The sequence below is a fragment of the Ptychodera flava genome, unplaced genomic scaffold, assembly GCF_041260155.1.
Source record: "Ptychodera flava strain L36383 unplaced genomic scaffold, AS_Pfla_20210202 Scaffold_39__1_contigs__length_1403739_pilon, whole genome shotgun sequence".
NCBI lineage: Eukaryota > Metazoa > Hemichordata > Enteropneusta > Ptychoderidae > Ptychodera > Ptychodera flava.
In genome coordinates, this window is record NW_027248361.1 from 590,744 (window position 1) to 617,167 (window position 26,424).

The 26,424-nt window shown below is 37.4% G+C and overlaps 1 protein-coding gene across 1 annotated transcript in view; it reads right to left on the reverse strand.

Moving 5' to 3' along the window:
• LOC139127929 (uncharacterized) overlaps positions 1 to 13,131 on the reverse strand; it is a 28,108-nt gene extending 14,977 nt beyond the window's left edge. Inside the window, exons 1-2 of the mRNA XM_070693782.1 lie at positions 13,064 to 13,131; positions 12,626 to 12,830 (exon numbers count right to left, since the gene is read on the reverse strand). The gene's annotated coding sequence lies outside the window, so the exon portion shown is untranslated. The remainder of the gene's footprint in view (positions 1 to 12,625; positions 12,831 to 13,063) is intronic.
• Between the last annotated feature and the right edge of the window lie 13,293 nt (positions 13,132 to 26,424).

A 26,424-nucleotide genomic window follows, 5' to 3' on the forward strand; every position in this document is an offset into this window, starting at 1 on the left:
TTTTGTTCAATATCGTATCCCTGATATTAAATTTCTCAATGTTATCACCCTATAATTAGAGCAAAAACATTGAAATTATAGTTTTTTGGGGGGTCAGCTGATATTTCGTACAGAAAGGTATTTACAGTCCTAATTAGCTTACTTGAAGGTGAATTCTACAATTCAAAATATTCAACGCTATGCAATATCAATACTTGAATTATTAACAGAGAAAATTTGAAAAAAAATCTTGAAATACATCACCATGATATTCAGGGGTATAAAGACAAAATACTAGTTGTATGTTGAGCTGACAAATATTCACAAACTTTCTTCAGAATTCCATTGTCATCTGAACTACAAGCACAGTTGGGACTCCTGGTTGTCATTCCACAGACCACAAACAGTTTTTTTTTTCCAAATCAGAAAATATCGGTGAATATATCCCATGAAATACTGAAGTGCATATGTGCTGCAGTGTGCCCCTGTGAATTAGGCAATGTCGACTTTGCAGGACACAGAACGGGAGTAAAAATTCCAACCTCCAAGAGGGACTGTTAAAACAGTGTATCCAATACAAAGTCACTGAAAACACAGCAGGTCTGGTGTATATGTTACTCAAAGCCATTGAATATATCCCACGTTTACTGAAAATGCATTGTTTACTAACCACTTACTGGGTATCCAATGTTACTCTGAGCTTACCATGAGTCGGGTCAAAGGTCACAACACATGAAAGAAACGACATTTTCTGAGCACTCATCCAATGCAAATGATGTATCCATGGAAATCAAGCAAATGAACCTTAAAAAAGTTAAAAAGCACACGACAAAATGTCTATGTAAAGAGTTTGTCTGTTTAGCGCAAATACCATGTGACTGACTTTTCAAAATCAAAATTCATGAAAAATTAAGATGCACATTGGTTACTGTTATTTTATCTTGCATTAAAAGTAGTGAATTTCAGGAATGAGATTTTAAGGATTTTCAGCATGGGAGCCAAATAGTCAAACACAACAGACCATATTTGTAGAACCATACTTATCTAAGATTTATACACCTGTTCTAAAAGTCTGCCAATTCTGAAATATATATTTCCAGGGTGTAGCGAGAATTTTCAGCAAGATTTTCCCACAGCACATCAGAAAATTTAATTTCACTGGTTTAAGATTTCTGCATCTGTTCTATAAATTTCCACAAGACTGAAGAGTTCTGGTCCCACATTGAAAATTTTTACAAATCAACACAAGCCTAGGGGGCCATATTGCTTTACAAAGCTAAGGGGGACCCCCAAGTTGATGTACACAGTATTAAAGCTTGTCAACTCAACCTGTACACATGTAAACTGCATTGTTATTGGTGACAAGTGAATTCTGTTTCGGACTAAAAATAAAATATTGTGCATTCTACAAACACAGACACTGTATTGACAGGCTTAAGAGTTTCAACATGCTTGGGGGAGTAGAACAAGTAACTTTAGACAACATTAAAAACAAAAATAGAGAAAAAAAATTATCAACAGATACAGCTACTGGCCCTTCGAACACATTATAATGGTTAAATATGGTCAGGCCTGCAACCATAATTGGCAACAGTAAATGAATCTTTTTTACATTATTGTCAGCTGTAATATGATTCTGTAAGCCCTGATTGATGAAGTATATTTAGCATGGATGTCACAGGGCTCTAACTGCTGAAACTCAAAGTCATAGCAACTACAGTAAATGCCATAAGCCATAGATACTCTCAGACTTGTTGTTGGGTGTTCATAAAAACCATGATAAATTACATTTAGGTCAGAGGGCATGAACACAATATTTGAGGTCATTATTACAAAATAAAAACGAATTCTACAACCAACCTAGGGTTATCGATGTCAAACTAATATTGCTTACAAAATTATTTGATGAATAATGTATTTTCAAAATGCATTTAGACTATTATTAAAGCTCCATTAACTGTAAACTTTGATTTTTTTTCCAGTGGTGTTTATATGTCTGCAATTTACAGGTTTTTTCTCTCCCTAGAGCACGTCAAAATGTTTTCGTGTTTAAAATGTCAACACAGCCTTATTGTGTCTGATGTAAAATGTAATTGTTGATTTCTGAATTTTCGTCTAGACTGGATTGGATTCATGTCTCATTGATTTCATTCAATATTATGAATATGTGTGGCTGGCAAGGCAATGATTTGTATATTAACATGCCTTATAAAAAATAATAGAAAATGTATTTGTTTTTATGAAAGAGCAAAATACTCAAAGTTTTATCAATAATTATAGCTGTTGTCCTTTTAGAATAGTTAAAATATATACAAATGTATGATACACAAGAAGTTTGGGAACTCAACGCTACATTATATGTGGTTGTTCATTGTCAACTATCTAAAGCTCGTTTTAAACTCACATGAGAATCAAAACCAGGGTAAGATCCAGAAATATGTTTTTGATGAGTGGATATCGTAAACCTGTGTTGTACAAATAACACAGCTGTCAGGTATAATGAAAAGTGTCTACATTCATATATTGTAGAATTCCTCAGGACCCCCTCTCGAACCTTCTCCACTCTAGTACAATATACAACCTTTTAAAGAAATGCCAGTACTGAACCTACACCAGTCCTAATGCAAATCCATTCAAGGTTATATTTGATGTGCTTCTCCAAGGAAAGTCCCCCAGTTAAAGTGATACCTTGGAAAGTCTTGAATTGGAATAGAAAGTTTCTGTGCTAGAAAGATGTCTCCCATATAGGTAAAATTCCCCTACCGTAGTTGTTATTTTTGGCTTTTTTTTCTTCTCTGATTGAAAGAGTCGTCCTGATTACAAAGGTGCCATGATAACAGTTGTGTCATGATTAAAGAGGTATCGTTACACAGGTGTCCTGATTACAGAGGTGTCCTCATTATAGAGGTGTCCTGATTACAGAGGTGTCCTATTTACAGAGGTGTCCTGATTACAGAGGTGTCCTATTTACAGAGGTGTCCTGATTACAGGGGTATCTGCAAGGACAGGTGTCCCTGAGTGTATGTAATTATTATCCATTCCCTTGCCGTAGAGTCATTGCAAACACCGACAAGACACAGCCGTCTCTCTCACAGCCCCATGGGTTTAATGCACAGCTTCAACCTACATTGATGTGCCCCAAACAGTCTGGCTAAAAGTGAAGCAAGACCTCACTGATTACACTAGAGCAGAAGAGGGCCACACTGTGTAGCCAACAAAGGGATGTGAGAGAGAGACTACATAAAGCCATACTCAAAGTTCAATTATTTCAGTATACCCCATACAGCCATGCAGGACATTCTGACACTAAAATTTAATCTAGAATCTTCAGCAGCCATAAACCAGGGATCTGCCAGTCCTGGTCTCTATAACAACTAACATTGTACTTGGGTGAGTTACATGTAGCATAACAAGACCAACCTGACTTCCCCCATAAGGGCAAACGTAAATGTCATTATATTTTTTCATTTTGATGTATCGGCCAGCCAAGACCCCTGGAGGTTTACCATTAGTGGGGTTTATTGCTGTAATATGAATTTATTGCTGCTTGGTTTTACTGACATTTAGGTCTGAGAAATCAGAGTCACTTTGGCTAGACATTATTACTGTTATAGACAAGAAAGCAGACACTGTTTCTGATCCTGGCACACACTGATCTAGACTTAACTCCATCAGCATTGATTTACTCAGAAAAAAACAATTAAATATAAAAATTAATGGTGAAGAATACACAGTACACAATGTCAATATGCTTCATGGTAGTGGGCCAGTAGCTGCGTTGTTTGAAAATTTTTCACAATGATTGTTTTTGTTTTATATGTAGGCCGAAAGTTCTTATTCTGCTTCTTGAAGCTTGTTGAAATACTATTTGGCTCATCAACACAAGTCTCTCTACATGTAGAATGCACTGTTATTGTAAACATTTGAATTCTTGTCCAAACTAGAATTCCCTGTATCCCTGCTGATGTGCAGCTGGCTCGGAAGGTTATATCTGATTGGTCGATTGTCACTATTCACAGCAACTTAGGAAGTTGATTAGTATTATTCATTTTTAACGGTAAGATTCAGCCAACCAATTGGAGAACAGCTTCCGAGATGCTGCACATTAGCCAAGCATTCACTTGTCGACAAAAACAATGCAGTCTACACATATACAAGGCTGAGTTGACAAGCTGAATACTGTGTAGAACAGGAACCTGTATTTGACATTGAACAAGTCATCGTTGATGACACAGTCCCCACTTGTTAATGGGTACTTTGATTACATGTCCTAAGAGGATAGAGTCCTCTTCATTAATTGAGACATGCCCAAGTTTTGGCTAAGGACACGAAAAAAATTGTAACAAAATGGCTGCCATGCAGCCATATTGGATCATATCAAGAAACAAATTGACATACATATGTATGACATAGGTTAATGTCCTTGTACCAACTTGAATAAAATCGGTTAAGATATGCCTTAGAGTATTATGGCCCTCGACAGGAAAAAATCGTAATAAAATGGCCGCAAGGCAGCCATATTGGATCGTATCACATAACAAATTGACATGCATATGTATGAATTAGTCAATCTCCTTGTACCAACTTTGAGTAAAATCCGTTGAAACATGTCTGAGTTATTGCTCTGTACATGAAAATATCGTAATAAAATGGCTGCCTAGCGGCCATATTGGATCGTATCACATAACAAATTGACGTACATATGTAAGACATAGGTCAATGTCCTTGTACCAACTTTGAATAAAATCGGTTGAGATTTGCCTGAGTTATGCCTCTGCATATGAAAAAATCGTAATAAAATGGCCACACAGCAGCCATATTGGATTGTATCACAAAACAAATTGACATGCATATCTATAACATTGGTCAATGTCCTTGTACCAACTTTGAATAAAATCGGTTAAAACATGTCTGAGTTATGGCACTGTATATGAAAATATTGTAATAAAATGGCCGCCTGGCGGCCATATTGGATCGTATCACAAAACAAATCGACATGCATATCTATGACATTGGTCAATGTCCTTGTACCAACTTGGAATAAAATCGGTTGAAACATGTCTGAGTTATGGCTCTGTACATGAAAAAATCGTAATAAAATGGCCGCCTGGCGGCCATATTGGATCGTATCACAAAACAAAATGACGTGCATATCTATGACATTGGTCAATGTCCTTGTACCAACTTGGAATAAAATCGGTTGCAACATGTTTGAGATCTGGCTCTGTACATGAAAAAATCGTAATAAAATGGCCGCCTGGCGGCCATATTGGATCGTATCACAAAACAAAATGACGTGCATATCTATGACATTGGTCAATGTCCTTGTACCAACTTGGAATAAAATCGGTTGAAACATGTCTGAGTTATGGCTCTGTACATGAAAAAATCGTAATAAAATGGCCGCCTGGCGGCCATATTGGATCGTATCACAAAACAAAATGATGTGCATATCTATGACATTGGTCAATGTCATTGTACCAACTTTGAATAAAATCGGTTGAAACATGTCTGAGTTATGGCTCTGTACATGAAAAAATCGTAATAAAATGGCCGCCTGGCGGCCATATTGGATCGTATCACAAAAACAATCGACGTGCATCTGTATGACATATGAAGTAATCCTTGTACCAAGTTTGAATGAAATCGCTTCTTGCATCTCTGAGATATCTGCGTGAACGGACGCACGCACGCACGGACGCACACACGCACGCACGCACGCACGCACGCACGGACGCACACACGCACGGACATGACCAAACCTATAAGTCCCCCCGGACGGTGTCCGTGGGGACTAAAAAGCAAACCTTGTGAAAAAACTCATTAAAAACTACCAATACTGGCCCATCTGCTGCATTTTTGTATCAACCTTATCCCCATTAGAATTCAAAAACAAGATGAATTAATCTGCACAACACTTGGAGATCGTATCATTAAAGAGAAATATAATGTTTGTTATAACTTTTGACAAATTACTTTCTTCCAGAAAAAAGTAACACTTATTCTTTTCCCTAAAGTATGATATCAAAGATTTATATAAATGTTGTTGACAAATGAAATCCTGTCTGTACTAGCATTCATTTGTCAATAAGTACATACACATGTAGCGAGAGTGTAGTGTATGATGTAACTACCGTACACATACAAGCTGTCTTGACAAGCTGAACACTGATTTGGGCGCTAAGCTGAGTCAAACAAGAAAATGCATTTTACAAACAAAAAAAGATGGACAATACATCAATAGATAGAAGTAAAATAGCTTTTAACGTTGCTTACATCACAACCAATTCGCATAACAGAATTACTGTAACCTTTGCAACATACTGCAAATTTATCTTCACAAAGTCTTTGCAGTATTTTTGTAAGAACCTACACTTCAAACATTTCAAAAGGAAATTTTAAAGTGCATCTGGTTTTTTTCACGGCACCCTGGAGATTGCGGCTTTACGGTGGTTTGTGTTATTGACCAATTTACAAGGCAGAATAATCTAATCAAAAGGTGATGGCTCTACACAATGTCTACACTTCTTTTCACTGTGGTCAGACCTCTGTGTGTTCACAAAGCTAATTAAGACGCCATTGTTTGCACAGAAATCCAATTTCCTTAAAACCACACACAGTTAATTCACATTACAGTGTACTGTGTACAGAGTCAGTGTGTCTGTGTGCATCTACAGTTGAAATCTAACTATGCTACACATAGAGCTGAGATTTGCCTTTGATTTGGATTACTGTTCCATTTAAAGTAGAATGTGCCTCAGGGACAGATATTCAGACTCTCAAACTTTTATGATTCTTTTCTGCTCTACTTGTCGGGGTTCATTTTAAAGTTCTCAGTGTAAGATCACAGTCTTCATTTTTCGAAAATCATAAATTTTATTTTTCTCCATTGACTTAACACAGGGATGGCGGCCATTTTGAATTTCAAATATCGGTAATTGGTAATTTTTTCTCTAGTATCAAAATTTGCATGATGACCCCAATTTTTATTCTTGATTTTGAAAGAAAATGGTTGGAATATTCCTTGAGGAAAGTTTGAGCAAAAGTTTAAGTCCTTCAAGGCACACACTATCTTAACACGTTGCAACCAGGCTACACATAAAGCGACTCAAAGATAGTTCCACAGTGTAAAAACTTTGGGCGCAATGTGTCGATCACTTGTGAGTACCTTGGTATAATAAATGAAATCCGACATTTTTATTTCAGAAATGTGAGGATATGCAGTTTAAGTGTTTGTCACGGTATGACCAATGGGAACAAGGGATTGTGGGAAATTGCAAGCTCATACATGTACTACATTGGCATATATTTTATCAGGAAGCCAGAGTGTCCGATGGAAGACTTCAACCGCCCTAGGAGACCTTAACAGGTATAATTCACAATCAGTTGCATGACTACGACATTGGTGACATTATTTATGGAAGAATTAAAGAACAATTGTGTATTCTATGATTCCCTACTTGCCTACAATGCCTAAATCTGTCAATGATAACAGTGTATGCCATGAAATGTTATAAGATAGTGAATTGATCTGACTAACGGACAATATCTGCAACATTTTGATAATATTTTCATAATTTTTTGTCTATAAATCAAAATAACGTTTTCTTACTGTTGTCCCTACAAAACATATAAGTTGAAATTCAAAGAATTAGCTAAATAATTTTGAGTGCTGTGTGCAATGGTATCATTATCAAATGTACTGGAGTAAGCACTACAATTTATAATACTTGTTATATGGAGCCTCAATGTTGTCAGTTATGATCTTCTTTTACTGCATAAAGTCAATCAGTTCATTGAATTTTGCGTAAATATCTGAAATTACACCACAACTGCGATATCCTAATATCTGTACTGTTAGCATGAGCACAATTTTAGATATGTAGATCTACTTTTTCAAGTTTAAAGATGACTAAATAAACAAATTTGACAAAGCCTTTCACAATTTCACAACCTCCACTGTATAGTACAGAAGTCCTATTTTGCCACAGAAAAAAAGGACAGCATCAACATTTTGTGGCAAAAGGGTGAAGCTCTAAGAACTATGAAGAATGATAATAATATTATCATATTTATATGACACAGAAATATCATTAATAATAATAATAATGATGATAATAATTACATCAGTATGATTTTCAAATTTTAATATTTTACAACTATTTCCATACATGTGTCATCTAAAATGGTACACTTACAGCTATCAAAGCCACTACTCAGCTTTGAAAATTTGTCATCACTCATGAATATTTCATTCATTTTTAAAACTACTCTATATTCTAAATGTTTATCACATATTACAACAGAGAGTGGACTTGAATTATTCAGCAGAATTTCCGTGAAGACAATTTCATCAGCCTGATTGAAGTTTCATAGGTTACAAAAGGTGAAGACTGAAAAGAGACAGAGATTGGTTTGGAAACTCAGAGAGACAGCAAGCCAAGCAAGCAGACTACCGGTATAATTCCTCAGATTTGAAGCTGATCAGAGTCGACAGAGGCAACTCACTGAGTAAAGATGTCAGTACCCAGTTCGTATCCCAACAGAGTGGATATCTTTCCATGATAGAACGTCCATTAGAGTTACTTAAAGATTACTCACTGTTGACTGCTATCATCATTACTTTAAAACCAAAGTCTTGTCTTTCATTATCCACTGCCTATATCAGTTAACTTGCATGTGCGTGGAAATTTCACAACAAATTATTCCTTCTTTCAAAATTTTGCCTTTCTATCGGTTTCATTTTAGTCAAATTTGCCCGTTTAAAGTCTCATGGATATAATTATTTCAAAATGGTAGTTTTCCAAGTCAAAAAATTACAAATTTTGCAGAAAATGTGAAAGTTGTTTTTCTTCAAATTGTTGATAACACACTACATTAACCTGTCCCTTCAAAGTGCAATCAGCCAATCACATTACAGTAATTGCTACTTTAACTGCTCAAAAATGGATATGCACTGCTACAGACAGGATCTGCAGTGCATGGTAAGGAAAGAAAGAATACGTAAACACATCGAGACAGAAAGTAAAAATAAATCAGAGTTTTCTCTTGCGAGAAAAAAAAAAATTTCGATGTTCATGTTTATCAGTATTTCAAAACACCTGACATTACTTTTTGATTTAGGAAGTCTATACGTTTTTCTTTCATGGACCTGACAATGTGTTTGTATTTTTTCGTTTTCGCTCAATGTTTGTTGATGCCTATTGTTTGCATTACTCAATCTCGTAATTATTTATGACACTGCGATTTATTATAAGATTGGGTGACACTGCCAATTTTACCACTACGTAAGCTGCCAATTTTGAAAAACTAAGTGTAAGCTACACGAACAGTGTACAAATGCAGACTTTAAAAATAACTTCCTGATCAAAAAGCTGTTCCATATTGAGAAAAAAGTAGATGACAGGAAAGATTGAATAGGAAACTGGTTTTTGTTGGAATGCAATTCTGAATATTGTTTTAAATTATATAATTGTTCTATGAAGTATTGTCCAAAACCAAAGTATACTGTTCAATTTATGGAAAATGAAAATAGACTAGCGTAATTTCTTTTCTTTACTGTAAAGGCTTTCTGTTTGAAGGTAAGAGTTAATGCATGTGGTGCTGGGGTCATTATGAAAATAAAAAGTGCATTGAGAGGAAAGCACAAAATTGGCAGCTGATATAATATTGTACACAAAACAGTAACAGCACATCAATTTGACGGGTGTATTTATAGAAAAATCAATTGAATTATCAAGTTTATTCAGGCTGGGTGTGATGTTTTCTACGGAAAGTGTGAAGCCTGGATGTCAAACATGTCAAAGTCTAAAATATTAAACTCTCATTAGCAGGAGTGGCTGGCCTATTACAATCAGATTTCTCAGTGGTAAAGATCAAAATCTATCGTGCGTTTTTGAATTATAGTCTTACTACTTATTTTTTGATATTATCATTTAAGTAATTTTTATGATAAATTATATTCTTGGTCTTAACTGTAATAACTAATACATGTATGCTTTGTAGCACTACTGAAAATATTTCAATTTTGCGTTCTCACTAGACAGTAACTCTATGAAGCAAAAACTGAACTTGTTTATTTTTTTTATATAATCATTAAAGTATTTTTCATGATAAATTATACACTTTGTTTTAACTGTAACATTTTTCATAGCACTATAGAAAATATCACTATTGGCATTCTCACCTGATAGCAACTCTGAAAAGCAAAACACTGACACAAAAACTGACCTTTCATCTCTGAAAATACACCATACAGGATGATGGACGAGTAGAAAACAGGAAGAATGAAAATTCTTTGAAGTTAGTAAAAATTTAACGTTAAATCTCACTTCAGTTAGACAGTAGTCATGGTAACTTGTTGTCATGGCAGAAAGCCCATTTACAGAATGAAGTACCAATCACTCATTGCCAAATTGAGTAACAATAACAGGGGCACAAAACCACTTCTTGAACTCACCATCCTCTGATAGTGAGTCTGTGACTTTGGCAACAACTGGGTATAAAACCCACCACCTTTCGAGTGTTATTCTCAGTGTTCGCGGTGACTTTTTTCTCATCGCGTACGGCATACGCATTAGTCTGCTAAAATTGCGTATTGGCTGGATTTGAGTGCGTAATTTCACTTCCGCACTCGATTGATGAAAAAACTGACTGCAAAATACAATGTGGCCGTTGAATAAACCTACACTACATATTCGGATTTTACGATGTAACATTATTTTAATGAAAACAGTTTAACGAATAACTTGAACAATCTTGAAACGTAACGGCGAAGGGTATACATGCGACCGTCAAAACACATCGGGTAACCCAAAAGTTAGAGTTATGGCAGCTTATCCAGACACTTCTGCAGTGTTCAAAATTTATTGGGATTCCGACGAGCTCTACCGATGAATCATTTTTTTCACGGACTCGTAGAGCAAAGTTGAAAGAAAACAGATTTGTCTGCTTAGACGCCATGCTGCATATGTGCTTGATCAAAATTTGGGAACAGCGAGACGCGATGATCGTGCACGGTTGGCATTTATATAATTTGTCCCAACATTTCTGTCAATCACACTTTGTGTCATAAGTTTCAGAAACTATCGCTCGCCTGGAAATTAGCAACGTAATTCATAGGCACAGCTGACAAGATAACGTGCCTAACGTGATAACGTATGAAACTACGATGCCGATTTTTCAGACAACGCCCAGAGAATCAGAAACTTTCCACACAAAAATGAGTGATTGACAGAAATGTGTTGCAACAAATTTGTCTGGTTGTCGCCTAAGCTCAGTCGTGGGCAGTGCTTTCGGTGTTATCCTTTGCGTATAGAAAACGCATAACAATGAAAGAAATGCGTAGAGAGTCGATTTCAATGCGTAAATACGCACGATTTTTGCGTAAAAGCGAACTCTGATTCTAACACTCCATTCACTGGGATATAAATGATAAAGTACTGGTACAAACAGCTTTGGAAAAGTATTTAAGGACATAATATTTTTTATACAATTACTGATGAAAGTAACTTTTTAGGAATGGAAAAAAAGTATATGCATGAGGGTACCAGTATAGACATGGTAATCCAACTTTGTAATGGAAAAAACTCACACATAAATTTGTCTTTCGTAAGGCTATTGTATATCTAAATTGAACTTGTATTCAATATTGAGAAAACAAATACAATCTTTAAAGGCCTGTGTAAGGCGTCAGATTATCTTGTCAGGAAATTTACTTACTAGATTACAATTTCAATGGAAAACAAATGGCTATGACACCTTCATAATCCTCTTACTGACTAGAACAAACTCAGTCCCAAGGATCAAATCCCTGGCCTTTAAGGGTAGAAAATTTTGGCTTTATCACTTTAGTACGGAAAGTAAATGTAAACCCTGGACGAAACAAAGTCTTTTTTCGTAGATTTATGACTTTGTGAGTTGGAAAACAGAAAATCCAAATTGTCAGAAAAATGTACAGTGCAAGCCTTGCTGTGTTGACCAAAAATATTCAGAAAAGAATTCGCAATTTTATGACTGTTATCCAAGCAATTATTTACTGCATACAAATATGTCAGTTGTGTACATGTATGGAATAATAAAACCGTGAAATCTTCAGGGGCCGTTTCCTTTTGTTCAAAATACTGCAGTCTCTTAACCTTGGACTTGACAATAATTTTCACAACATTTTGAAAAACGGGTCATGTCAATAAAACATTTAAGGGCTACATCGGCACTACTGTTTTGTACTGGTGCTATGAGAGTGAACATCTCCGTACATAGTGAAAAGTTGTTTTTCATAAGAAATCACCAAAAATTCTGATAAAAATATCACCCCAGTAGATCAGGATAAGATTAAGAATACTTTCACACTTTTGAACTTGAAATTCACAGCATGTCATGGTAAATATCAGAGTAACGTTTTATTCAGCCAATTTTTTCTATTTTTATTTCAATGCTTACCCGTCTTTCAAATAAAATTTTGAATTTTATAATTGCTCATCAGTAAAATCCAGGTTTTTACCTTTGCTATCTGTAGAACACCAAATTGTGAATTCTTGAAATAAAATCATTTTTCCCTGATGATAATCAGTCAGTAAAAGACGGCTACAGGAGTTCATTGAATATTTGCAAGAACAAAACCTAGGTAAATTATGGAGATACTCACCAGTTTTCCAAAAACAAATAGATTAATCCAAAATGTTGGTGTTGATGTGCAGGCTGACTTGGAAGTAATATTTAAGTGAAAAATCTCAGTTTTTCTTCGGTTCTGGACACATTTTCCCAGTATTTTCCTCGGGATGTAAAAATTCCGGTGAATTGTGGAGTCACGTATCCCAGTGGTATCGCAGTACCTGGTATGGCATCTTTCACTGAAGGCAAGAAACATACAGAATGGGAATATTCCATTTTAGCAGAGGGGTGGTCATTCAAAAGTGTTGAAAAATGCACCTCTTGTACTGCATACAGAAAATTAAAATTTTTAACAAAATTTTAACATGAATATTTTTAATAAAACAGGAAAAATATGCTTGTCCTTCACTGATTTTCTACGCTCAATATAAAATACCTTGTTCCATTTGCTGTCTGAGCTTGACAGACTTACCTATGAAGAAATGGATCATCCCATTCAGATCTATTGTTATGCAAAAACATTGACTTCCCCAGGCTGAGTGATTGCACCAATACAAAGTAAGAGTACCAATAGGTCACAGTCAATGTCACAGTCAATGTCACAGGAACTACCTACTCTAAACTCTCTGACAGAAATCATTTGTCTTTCATAGTAAAATCTCTCACAACACTTAACACAGCACTGCTCAAAATTATCACAGATATTACAGCTTACTGATGTATATAAGGCAGTAAATTCTGTTGTCATTCCACTCCAGTAAGCGCAGTTTGTAGTATGGCATAAATACGCAGTGATATAAAAGTTTCATGGCCAATTAAACAGCTGTTATCAGAAATCATGACACATCAACATCCTTGGTCTATCTTGACATGTCTGTCATAACAGTCTGTTTACCTGCCCCCCCTCTCTCTCTCTCTCTCTCTCTCTCTCTCTCTCTCTCTCTCTCTCTCTCTCTCTCTCTCTCTCTCTCTCTCTCTCACACACACACACACACACACACACACACACACACACTATATCTGTACACAAACACACATTCTCAAACTCATATGAAATCAAAGTTCTTAACATTTGACAGAGAGTACCATGATTCGGAAATTAGAATTGATCTGATCAACATTGGCATAGACAGTCAACAACCTAGACACAAACAGAGACACAGAGATAGATAAAAATCATGGTTTAAAAGATAGCCACAGACAGGCAAGAAAGAACTGCAATTGGTACACATTTCTCATACATTCAAGCACATTACAGCAAGATTTCACAAAATCTAACAACAAAATGTCTGCCTTTATTGAAAAATTTTAGCTTTCAGAAATCAATTATTGTCCCTTGTATTGCAAATATATCCACAATTGAATAGGCTTTCTCTATGCACACTTAAAAAGACTGACCCTTACAATCAAAACACAGTGAGAAGCAATGGTTATATACACTGTACTTAATACAACCTGTACGACAAAAATATTGCACCACATTCCACATTATGTTATTCGTATGGTTGCCAATCTGAAACTCAGTGTACGCTGTGAATATTTCTGTGACAGTTATCAAATCCTTTCAAGTAAATATAGCTGTGGTCAGCAAAGGGTAAAAACATTTACAGGTAGTTTGATGTTCCCGGTGGATAACGGGTGATTTTTGATTCACAAATATATGTGTATGGGAAGTCATTATGTTTCCAAATTCGAGCAACGATTCATGTTATTCTACTCAACAAAACAAACTAGATAAATCATCTGATCAATACATATACCATGTACCTCTAAAACCAACAATACAAAATTTTTGATAGCTCCCTTTAATATGTCAAAGTTTACAATGACCTAAAAAACTACTGAAAAATTCAAGTGTGGGGTGTGAAATGCTAAATAAATTTAAATAAAACATCAATTCATTGGAATTTTCTGACATTGTTGATATATTTGTGAATTTAGAATTATCAAAATGTGACAAGGGTCACTCACACAAGGCTCCAGTCTTTACAGATTGTAAATCTTAGTTCAATAACTTTCCTATCTTCTCACCTTTTTGAACTGATACAACTGATACCATTCTACCCTCTGCAGTAATGGTTGCTCCCAGTGCCGAACCACATAGTTTGCTTTTCACTACTCCATCAGATGAACGTTGATGACCCTTTTCCAAAAATGGTTTGGTCCATGTCTGCATCTCATGTCATGTCCACCATATTCCCTCTCCTCCACCTTTGCTCACAATGGTTGAGTTCATTCTTCTCTTTCATATCCTGTCTGAATAATTACATTACAAAACTTTCCTGTCATTCATTTCAGATTGTTTACTCAATGAAAATGCTATATACACACCATAACTGCATACACAATAGAATTATCAAAGAAAATCAATACATCAAATTAACTTGATACGATCAAACATTTATTTTCCTTCTGGACACACATTTCTCACAATTATCAGGCCCAACCCAATACACTATCCTGGTTGCATTGCTGACAAGATTTAGGTCAGTCTTAAACTAGATTTTTGGCATAAAATTATTTTTGAAAATAACCAATAGGGAGTGCCGATTTACAGGGTGATCCATAGACAGTAGAGGGGCCTTGTATACTCTCTAAAAGTGGTCATATATTTACCAATCACTAATGTCTGTCACCAACAAACTTTATAGGGATGTAGAAAATAGCAGCAGCCAGCAGAAGCAATCAGCTGTCAGCTAAAGTTCGCCAGATGTGAAATTAGTGTAGCAAAAATTCAGGACATTATGCACACACTTGAGGTACATGTAGTATTCGCCTTGAAAGTGAAAGACTAGCTCAAACTTTCCTCAATGAAACTTTCAACCATTCTCTTACCAAATCAAGAACATAAATAAGGGGTCACCGTGCAAAATTTAGTACTGGGGAAACAAATTACTGAACATTAACCAACATATGAAATTCAAAATCTTAACTATATGGGGGAAAACAAAATTTTCAATTTTCAAAGAATTAAGACGTTCAAAATTTTTCTCACCCCAAGAGCGTTAAAATGAGTTCCAAGAGTTGAAAAAAATTGAGAGCCAGAATATCTGTCCCCGAGGTGCATTCTACCTGAACGTGCTCATATGATGTGACTGCCTATACCTTGTTTACGGCCTGTAACCAATTTTCTACATCCCCGCACATATTCACAGAGTCATTTTCCTGATTTTTTACCAAGGTTACTAACATACACAAACTTCAGTAATTTGAGTCTTTTTTACCCTATAACCATATACCATGGGTAATGCAGTGCTGTTCCCATGTAGAAAATACAAGAAGACATCTTTGTCGAATTGACATTTTCTCGAAACACCTCGTTGAAAAAATCTATTGTAAGAATGATGTCACCATGCCGTATTTCTAGATAAAATTGCAAAACAAAATGACATCCAAACAAACTGCTGACTCAGCAATATTTTGAATAATTATCATTGCTGGGTCTGCAACTGATTTGTTTGTTCATGCATCTGAAATTAGTTTTAGATTAATATTTTAGAACTCTACACTGAAGGGAGAGTACAATGCTTCAGTCTTATCATTTTTGACACATACCGGTAACTCAGCTTTGGGCAGACCTAGTGACTGACAAGGGCAAATAGGACATATTGCACTCAACAGCTTAGAAAAACAGAGGGCCAGTGTATAATGCATAATTTACATATTCTTTTTTTGCGAAAATGTATTCTTATGTATGTTATCAACATTACGAATAGACTGCGTGAAAAAAAAGCGCGACCGCCCAATCCCTTACAAATCCCATTGTGGAAAATGTAGCCTGTAGGTAGCAACATATCAGAAGCTGTTTAGCAAACCAGAGCCCTTGAGAATCTAAATCAGAGGCGGCTCAGGCGGACTGTGGTACATTGCAACATCAATATCATTTTTGTAGACGACAAAACAGTATCTGCTTGGTCCCTCCACAAAACGGTCAAGAAACGCCACCAGTTTCTTTTGTTATAGTCCGGGTTTCGATTGGGCTTTCTGTTGATTTTACTGATGGGGATAATCCCGGATTATCACGCGTGCAGTGGGAGGTGTTAACAGTTACGTGCATAAAATTATCGTAAGCAGAAACTTAATTCTCCCAGAATGCATTCTGATTATTGTCTGCGCATGCGTCTAAAGGCCAAAGTTTGTTTACATCTGCCTGCCGTGGAGTCACGCAGCGTGAACTATGTACAAGTTCAGAGACGATTTCGTCAATTTTGACGACTCCCATGTTGATTGGGACTTCATTTTGGAAGATAAAAATCCTGCGTCGACACGTACTGCTGCGAAACCAAGCCTTGCGTGGTCTTCCATGTCCACAGTGTAGCAACCGATACAATCAGTTTGTATATAAATACCCATCGATGGGCTGACCACGGTCTATCGTGGGTAACATACGAAACCCATACACGACATGATTTGTATCTCACTTGATCCTCAATCAGGAAAATCCATGGCAGAGAGTTTGGCACCCAGGCTTAGGGAGGTCATGTCACCAAAATGTCGCGACACTTGTAGGGCTTCTAGATTCTCTAAATTTGGCAGTCTGAGAATTCGAAAGGTCGACAAAATCAAAACATTGGGTTCGGCAGTAACTTGTGTCTTTAAGAAAGAACAGATTCCGTCATGAACCTGATTGCCTACTTTTGAGAAGACTGAACGATCGGTAGGAACGCACTTGACACCTCTGACGATCGATAAAGGAGAAAAAAAGGGGGAAAAAACGTGGCACTATTACCATAACGCCAACTCTCAATGGGTCGACGCACGGTCGACGGGAGCACCTTGCAAAAATAAGGTCATCGTAAGAGTTCCTTGATTTCGTGCATTGAATTTTGTTGAAAACGATTAAAAATTTCAAATCGAACTCTCAAAGTTTGGAACTGAGGAATTATCATGTTAAATCGATATCAAAAGGGAGTTAAGGAAGACATTTTAGGATTTTCCCATGTAATGCAGATACGACTCGTCGATCCCAAGCGACGCCATTTTGTTTTCAGTTGAAAATATAAACGCGGCAAAAAAGACAAGTTTTCTTGTCGAATTAGGTTTCAAAATAACAACAACACGATTCCCTATTTTTTCGAAGTCTTTGCCTTGTTAGGAGGTGCATGACTTACTTTTTTGATGAAAGGTGAAAAAAACAAACGGGGGAGTAAAATTCACAGTTTTTCCGAAATGCACGGCGTCGGTCAAGATCACCTCATGTCTGAACTCAGCCATAAAATATCATCCAAGATTTCTCGATAGTGACCTAGATCTTTAAGAAACTGTTTTACTCATCTTCTCACCAGTCTTCAAATACATGCGAAACAGTGCAGAAAGATGAAAATAAAGTAGCTTGATTGACTGAAAATCGTAGGATACCGGAGCGGGACCGTGTCACAAGACGCCACTGAAACAAGACGTTAACTTGCCTATGACGTCATTCGCTTCCTGCGTCCACCGCAACGCGGACTGTTGCAACTGTGTAGGTGATTAGCACCTTTGAACAAAAGCGTTTCTTGACCGTTTGTGGAGGGACCGTGGTTTTACCCTGGATGTTTAGAAGCCTCAACTTACAGTCACACACAATGGAGGCTACAGTGCATCAATCCGTCTGGACTTACTTAATGAGATGCAAATTAAGAGTGAACATTAACACCTTGTTTGATTAGGAACTATCCTTTGTTTCTAATAATGACAAGACGTCGACGCTTGTACAATGTCTTGGCATCACTGTCGCACAATAAACTACGACAACAGCACTTCCGGTATTAGCTGCAGTACAGCCAGTCGAGGTTTTCGCCGGGGTCGAGGGTCAGACGACAACCCACAACCCCTGGCAAAACCTCGAGCTACCGCACAATACACAGTCTCACTGTTATCCTATCCGCAATACCGAACCATGTAATATTAAAACAGATTAATACGCGTGTCACGTTTACATATTATACAGAATAGAACCTACGTTACCATCCCCACTTGAGCCAAGGTCCAAGGAGCTACCAAAAGAAAGTCCATCCACTGCATGACCCTTGCAATCGGCCATGATAACGTGATCTTGATTTAAGTACCACGACCGTGATTTAACCAAACTAAGCCTCCACTGTAATATATGTGTCAGTTCAGAAAGGGTTCACCGCATGGTCTTCCTGAAGACAAACACAAGCCTTCACGGTCGCAAAACTTGCAAAAGTAAGAATTTCAACACAATTTAAATTTGGCGCTGTGAAATGTCAGGGAGGTTTACCTATCTCATGTGCGCATGCGAGTTCGCGAACAATTTTAGGTCAAAGGTCACACTCTCTCATTTACTCCACAGTGTTACAAAATTGTACTTTTTTTGTTGTGAGAAATGACAGCACGGTATCGCGGTATGGCTGCTTCAATATGCCTGAAATAAAATCAGATGTAGAGATGACGACGTTCCTACCCTTAATTGTTCTTTGCTGTTCACGACACATGCACTCGGTTGCGACAAATCACCACGGTCATCATCATCACGGTCCCTCCACAAAACAAATATATGTATGTATGTACCACAGCATAGAGCAAAAGTGGGACTTTTATTAAAATCAACTTTAATTCACGTACACAGCCACGGAAGAGTCGTCTTGTCAATCTTCTCCTAGGGTAGTCACAGGGAACTCAAGTCTCCGATGTTTTCTTGTTTTTGGTGTTTTGGTTTGCTGTTTACGTTTGTTTGTTTGTTTGTTTGTTTATATATATATATATATATATATATATATATATATATATATATATATATATATATATATATATATATATATATATATATATATATATATATATACATACACAGCAACACGCATAGCACACTCTGCCCCGACCTATCACTCTACCCGGACAAATACATTCAAGTAAGCTATAACTTCCTCAGCCTACTTCAAAGTATTTGTCCAGGCAAAGTGTTGTGTGTGCTCGTTGTTCGACTTTCATTTAGATGAGGTTTTATTTCAAACAAATATACATCTTCATGTTTCAGCAATGTTGTTATTTACTCTATGTCTGTATTCATCAACAAACCAAAAAACAAACAAAGAAAGGAAAACAAGAAAGCGTTGGAGACTGAGTGCCCTACGGTGTAGTGGTGGACTTCGCATAGGGACTGCTAACTACTATTTCATATACCACACATGAGTTTCTCTTGTCTCTGCATACACTGAATTGTGGCACCGAATTGAAACGAACTGTATGAGTTGCTCCCAAGTCATGTTGAGATAAACAGTTTTAAACTCGTAACTCAGTACAGCATCTGATACATTTCTATCATTGCGATCTGACTTGAATAGCAACTTTTCTAGATGGCTTCATTAACGAAGTCGTCTCTGATATAACGACAATCTAGTGCTTAAAGGAAACAGTCGTCGGAACTGCGCCTGTGCGAGCTCGAGTTTCTTGTTTACAAACAATGTAGCCTATTCCGTAAAAAAACCTCTTCATCATAGCTGCAACATTTAAATTATACGATGTAGATTATGACAGACATGTTTTAACTTTCATCAATCACCATCGTATTTTGGATACAGTGTTTTATACATTGGTAGTATGTGTCCCATACGACCTTTGAGCGCAGTTCCGACGACTGTATCCCTTAAAACAGTCGGCCACAGAGCGCTGTAGTATCACCTGTACATAACCTAAGTGCAGTTTTGTACAAGTATCAATAAATATTACATCGATTATACAAATTTCCATGTACTCAGTATGGAAAACGAAAAAAAAAACGTATTGAGACATTAAGTCGGAAATAAATTGTGTCAGAACTAAACATTGCCATGAGCTAAAAACTTGAAGTTCATTATGTATGCGACTCTGTGTGTAAAAAAATTGTGTAAAAAGACATTAAGACTGTTGTCGTGAAACGAGTTCGTGAGAGAGATCGATAACTGGAATGAGTAAGCGTGATAGAACGAATGTATGTCGGCCGGGTGCCAGCAGTGATTAGTCTAGGATCTAAATTTGCGGCTCTGTACAACCCCGGGTACAACCGGGGGACAAAAATAACCATCCAGTTCCTATATGTAGAGCAGGCGTCTTTTCATCGCAATTTTTTGTGTGTGTGTGATTGCATCGCCACCAACGCTGGCTTCTTGAAAGGGACTCATGATGAACTAGCATGATATGTGCCGACCGAGGCGCTTCCTAACATGCCACAGTCATTCATACCAAAGGGTGTATTCGACTTTTGGAGAACTCTTATACTTCAATACAATCAGAGAGTTTTAAAAATACAAAAACAGGGTGAACATGTATTATTTTCAAATTCTAACTCAATTGTACAGAGCTGCACCAGCTTTAGGAGGATGCGGCTTCTTTCGCATTTCGCCAAACTGGGATGGCATATCGGAAACACAATTTTTTTTACAAGGTCAAGAACATTTTTTTTCCAGTGCATAAGTTGTCGAGATATCACAATTTTAGCGGGAAATATTTCATCGGGAACTTCGCAAAGTGTGATTCTCAGATTCAATGAAAACGGAGCTGTGCCGTGACGTAGCCCCGTGTACAACGAACCCATATATGAGTTTCATCCTATTAGTGCAAGATGCGAGGTATAATGATATTCAAATATGCAGATTACATTATGAGCATTGTTTCGGTATTAAAATTCTATGCTAATGACCCTTAATCAATGTGGAATATTCATGTACCTCGGATCTTGCATTGTATAGTTTACATCGGGAAGATATTGTATCCACGGAAAGCTTTACATGTGATGAAAGTTGACGTTCCATAAAGACAATGACGTATCAGTAAGGCTAGAATGGCCTTGGGGACAGATTCAGAATCTCAAAGTTTTACAATTGTTCGTTGGCTAGCTGCTTGTGTGGGTTCATTTGAGGCCTGTGGATTAAATGTAGCCTTTTTTGAAAATCGGAAATTCACCTTTGCCTGATAGAACTATACTTGTGAACAGTCGCCATTTCCAAATTTCAACTTTCGGTAAAATTAGGGTACTGATCGTTTTTCTGTGATGCCAAAATTTTGCATGGCGACCTTTGATTTTTATTCTTGATTTTTGACAGAGAATGGTGTGAAGTTTCGTTGAGGAAAGTTTGAGCAAACGTTCAAAATCTCCCGTTTCGAGCCGACTTCTGCCTTGAACGGAAAGACATGTTGAAATTATGCAAGGTATACCGATACAATCATGAATGGTATAGGTAGAACCACAGGTGCTCGGAGTGTATGTCACTGTGCACTGAACACCGAACACTCCGAGTGCCTGTGGGTAAATTAAAACCTGCCGGTTGTTTTCCAGCTATACTGCCATCTGTGTCCTCTGCTGTGAATACATTAAAAGTCATTATATTAATTACCGATAAATCCACACATGGTTAGCTTGGGGCAATACTTACCGTAAGTATTCAAACGAATATTTATATTGCCCCGACCCGCTTCTCTTCATCGGGTTTTTAAAACTTTCGACGAAATGTGTGACAGCGTGGCACAGAGAAATACTTTGGCGCTTAACTGCGCATGCCCGGAAACAACTGAAAGGACAGCGCGTGTCAACATTCACAGCAGCCTTGGAATAAAACATATTGCAAAGATGAGATGTAGAAGAGAGGGAAGATAGTTGCTATATCTATCTTCAGTTATAGTTAAGCGAGATGCCATACTAGGAAGAAGACACTTTTTTGAGTTACTGGCGTTTTACGAGTGTTATAATTAAGACAATTATACCGGGGGGGGGGGGGGGCAAGTCACCGCCAATGTTGTTACAGCTGTACCCTTGACAGTTTAAACTGCAAAACATAAACTCTAAACTATTCCGTTATATCAGAGGTCACCTGTCTACATTTAGGCCCTAATAAGGGTATTAAAATGCAACACCTTATACAAGATGATGAGTCAAGATCATACTGCAAAAACAGGCGCCAAACGTCTACATTTTGTTAGCATTCTCTGGCCAAATGTCGACGTCGACACTAGACGAAAAGACGAGTCGAAACCACAGTATATACACGTATACCTTTCCTATGCCAGCTCCCTCACTCCAGATGCACGCCGTACCACGAAGCACTAGTTAGTTACAGCTTTGAGAATGGTGTAAACCTGATGCATTGGAAATATTCTTTGTTTGAAAATCCACACGTTGTAGTTTCGTTGGCTTTCTATAGTTTACAAAAAACGGGGATCTTAAAAATAAGACTTGAACCTTATTCTTTCGTCCCAAAATAGGCCCAATCACGTTGCATAAAATCCTCGGGGTGTATTTTACAAGAAAGATGTCAGATATTTGGATTAGAGTGAGCGCATCCTGCGCATGAAAGAAACTCTCGATGTACCAAAGTGTAAGTGACGATGAGAGAGGGTGGGAGTCACTCACGTTTGTAACGCCAAAAGGGAACGATTCCATCGGACATCACTTGTAAAGAAGATTCTTTATAGTTAAAAAACAATTTCCCCAACACAAAAATGTGTTGGAAAAATCCACATATCGTGACATCAGTCAACCAAATGATACAAATTACAGCACAGGTCTTCCTGCGTTATCAGGTAACCCATGAAACTGGCATTTAAATTTGAATCAGTCTATTTGCTATGTGTACATACAAACATCGATTTCCACTTCATTGGAGTATGGCGCAAGTATAGTTACGGCACTAAAGTTACTAAAAACTGAATACAGATTCTGAACTGGCTATACCAAAATCAGTAAAAGTATAATCAGTAAAAGCTGTTAGGATTCACAACATTATTCTACACATATAACTTTTTTTAATGATTTCAGAATTGCATCATGGCGATACCTGAACAGAAGGCCAACTCTGCTGATCTCCACCTACAGGGGGCGTGTCTTACGTACTGACCATACGACCAAGGAGATTAATGAAAATACCAAAAAAAAGTGTTAAAAATGGGATTGAAATCGGATGGAATCATGGAAATTGTGAACAAACCAGTTACGCTGCTGCCGAACATCAACAAGGTACAGTATTCCTATATTCTATTCTGCTTCACTGACTGGTATATCCTTGTGTTGATGTGTTTTGGATCACTTTGTTTTGAGGTGCTTCTGTGGCGAAGTGGTTTGGACGCCAACAACTTTGCTCTATGAGAAAAAGATATCGCTGGTTCTGAATTCCAATATGATAGAACAATGACTGAATACCATACAAGCTAGGATGATGCATGGCTGATCCAATTCGATGTGTTTGTGCTGAAACGTGATATGTCGATGATATTTGGATAGTTACTTTGTGATTTCAAACAAGACGCTTATATTCTGATGGAATTTGTATTAATGTATGCTACTTAAAGACTGGTAAAGAACAGCAGGGTATTCAATAGTGTGGTATCCTGCTTGTTTAACAAAAACTATCATTCTTTTCGATGCATTAAGAAGTGTATTGATCAGAGTGTATTGACCAGTCGTCTATACTTTACAGCTCACCTCGACACTCGGATAAACAGACAGACAAGCAGGCAGAGAGACAGACAAACATATAGACAGACAGACAGACAGACAGACAGACAGACAGACAGACAGACAGACAGACAGACAGACAGACAAAAATTGACATATGCAGATTGACAAGTTGACTTACGTTACATTAAATCTTGAGTCTGAATTTCGCTGATTCAAGAAAAATAACTGTGAAAAATCATGCTTTTTTGTTCTCTTTGCACAGAATGTTGAAACTTTTCTCAGTTTTGATCTTCCTGGTCACCAATATCTGGATATGTTTGTCGCAAGACGACACTCCTGATATTGTACTCGACGCTGAGGAAATATTTCGTTCTACATGCGGTGGAGGAGCCGGAGCAAGTTTGTACAGAGCCCCGGACGCCAAAGATAGAATACCTAATCTATATTCAATCGTTATTCTGGTATGCTACAGTTTACTCTGCCTGTCTATTTGTCGAGCACAACAGTATGCCTGCTTCTTGTATTTTTGTCTCTTTATCGTTCTGCTCGTAGGCGATTTTTTCTGATGCCTAGCCTATACTATTTTCCGTCTGTCTGTCTGTCTGTCTTTCTTTCTTCTTTCTGTCTGCTTATTATTCTCTTCCCAGGTGACCTGCTTGTTTGTAAACGAAATCTTTATCATCTGCTCTTCTAACTTTCTTTGTCTAACAACATCGTCTTCGTCTACCGACTGCTTACTCAGACCTGGTCATATTCCACATCGTCTTCTTTGTCATACTTTCTCTGTGACGATCTGTGCAAAGTCCGTGACGTTACATCGTCTGCTCGATTGCGTCTATGATACGACTTGCTATCTGTCTGTCTGTCTGTTATTACGCCTTTCTTTCCGTCTGACTGACTGACTGACTGACTGACTGACTGACCGGCAGTCTTGACTTTGCACGGTGTCCCCGTCATATGTGCCTACCTACTATCTGCGCTGTCGGTCCATATCTCCGAATCTCTCTCCAGCATCTGTTGCATGGCTCAACTCAACAGCCTGCATCCCATGAAATTCTTCAAAAACCGAAATGTATGGATACAATTTCCGATTAATTTATTTCATCAGGATGCAAGTCATACAATTCCGAATATTGTAAACTCTCGTTATTTAATTTTGCATCCATGGATTTATTTTTGTTTATGTTGATTTATTCGTTTTTATTTATTTATCTGCTTTGTTTGTTTATTTTTCTAGAAATGTATGTCTGAAGAAGAAGTTCATGAATTACTTGCCCCTTTGGCTGGCGACGATTTTCAGATTGAAAACGTCATGTGTTCTGATTTGCTGGTACAAGTTGAGCTCTCCATTTTCAGCGACGAAGCTCTAGCCAAGGTGAAAAACCCAAATCCTAATAATATCGAAATAACGCAGGTTTTGATATATGAGGTTCACGTTACCAAGGCACCGGGTGAACAAAGATTAACATTGACTGCTCTTAAAGGTACACTGTCACCTGTTCCAATTTTGCCACAGTTACCATTGAAAGAGAAAATCAAACCAATCACAGATTTTAAGCGGGTGGCCGCTTTTTTAAAAAAAGCGCCCTCACATGGGCATTTTGAATACCAAGGAACGCCCCTTTGACCATATATGGGCATGTTTGGATTACAGGTGACTGTATACCTTTAATTGCCCATCCTGAAAAAATCGATATCAACAAGAGTTCAGCTTATACTTAAGTGTATCGAAACCATTTTCGTCATATTAAAATATATGCAAATGTATGCAAATCCTTTCACCAACATCAGAACAAGGTACTTGAGTGTTTCGTCTCACCCTTTCGTTCTGGTATGTCCTCTCAAGGCGGCAAGGGAGATTATCCAAAGTCGAACTCTCCAAGTAAGGTGAAATTGTCACGTGAACTTGAGTATACAATTGACCCAAAGTCTTTTCATATCTCGGCTAGGTGGTGGCCATGCCAGAGGTTGCTTTCTTTCAGGAAGTTTACAATATCACTGCCACTATCCATCAGCAGTGGGGACACGATCGTGTGAATCAGAGACCACTACCACTAGACAATAGATACTCTGCAACCTGTGATTATCCAAGCTATATCGGTGGTCTATGGAGAAAAATCAAAAGCAACGGCAATCGACGTATGTATCTTTGTACCCATGATTTGTGTCAATAATGGAATTTAAAAGTGAGACAGAAACTCAGGAGAAATACTAATCCATCCATCAATACAGACAGACAGACAGACAGGCAGACAACTTGAAACAGACAGCCATCCAGACAGGCAGACAGACAGACAGACTGACATCGGACAGACAGAATGATAGAAATAGACAGCCATACATACATACATACATACATACATACATACATACATACATACATACATACATACATACATACATACATACATACATACATACATACATACATACATACATACATACATACATACATACATACA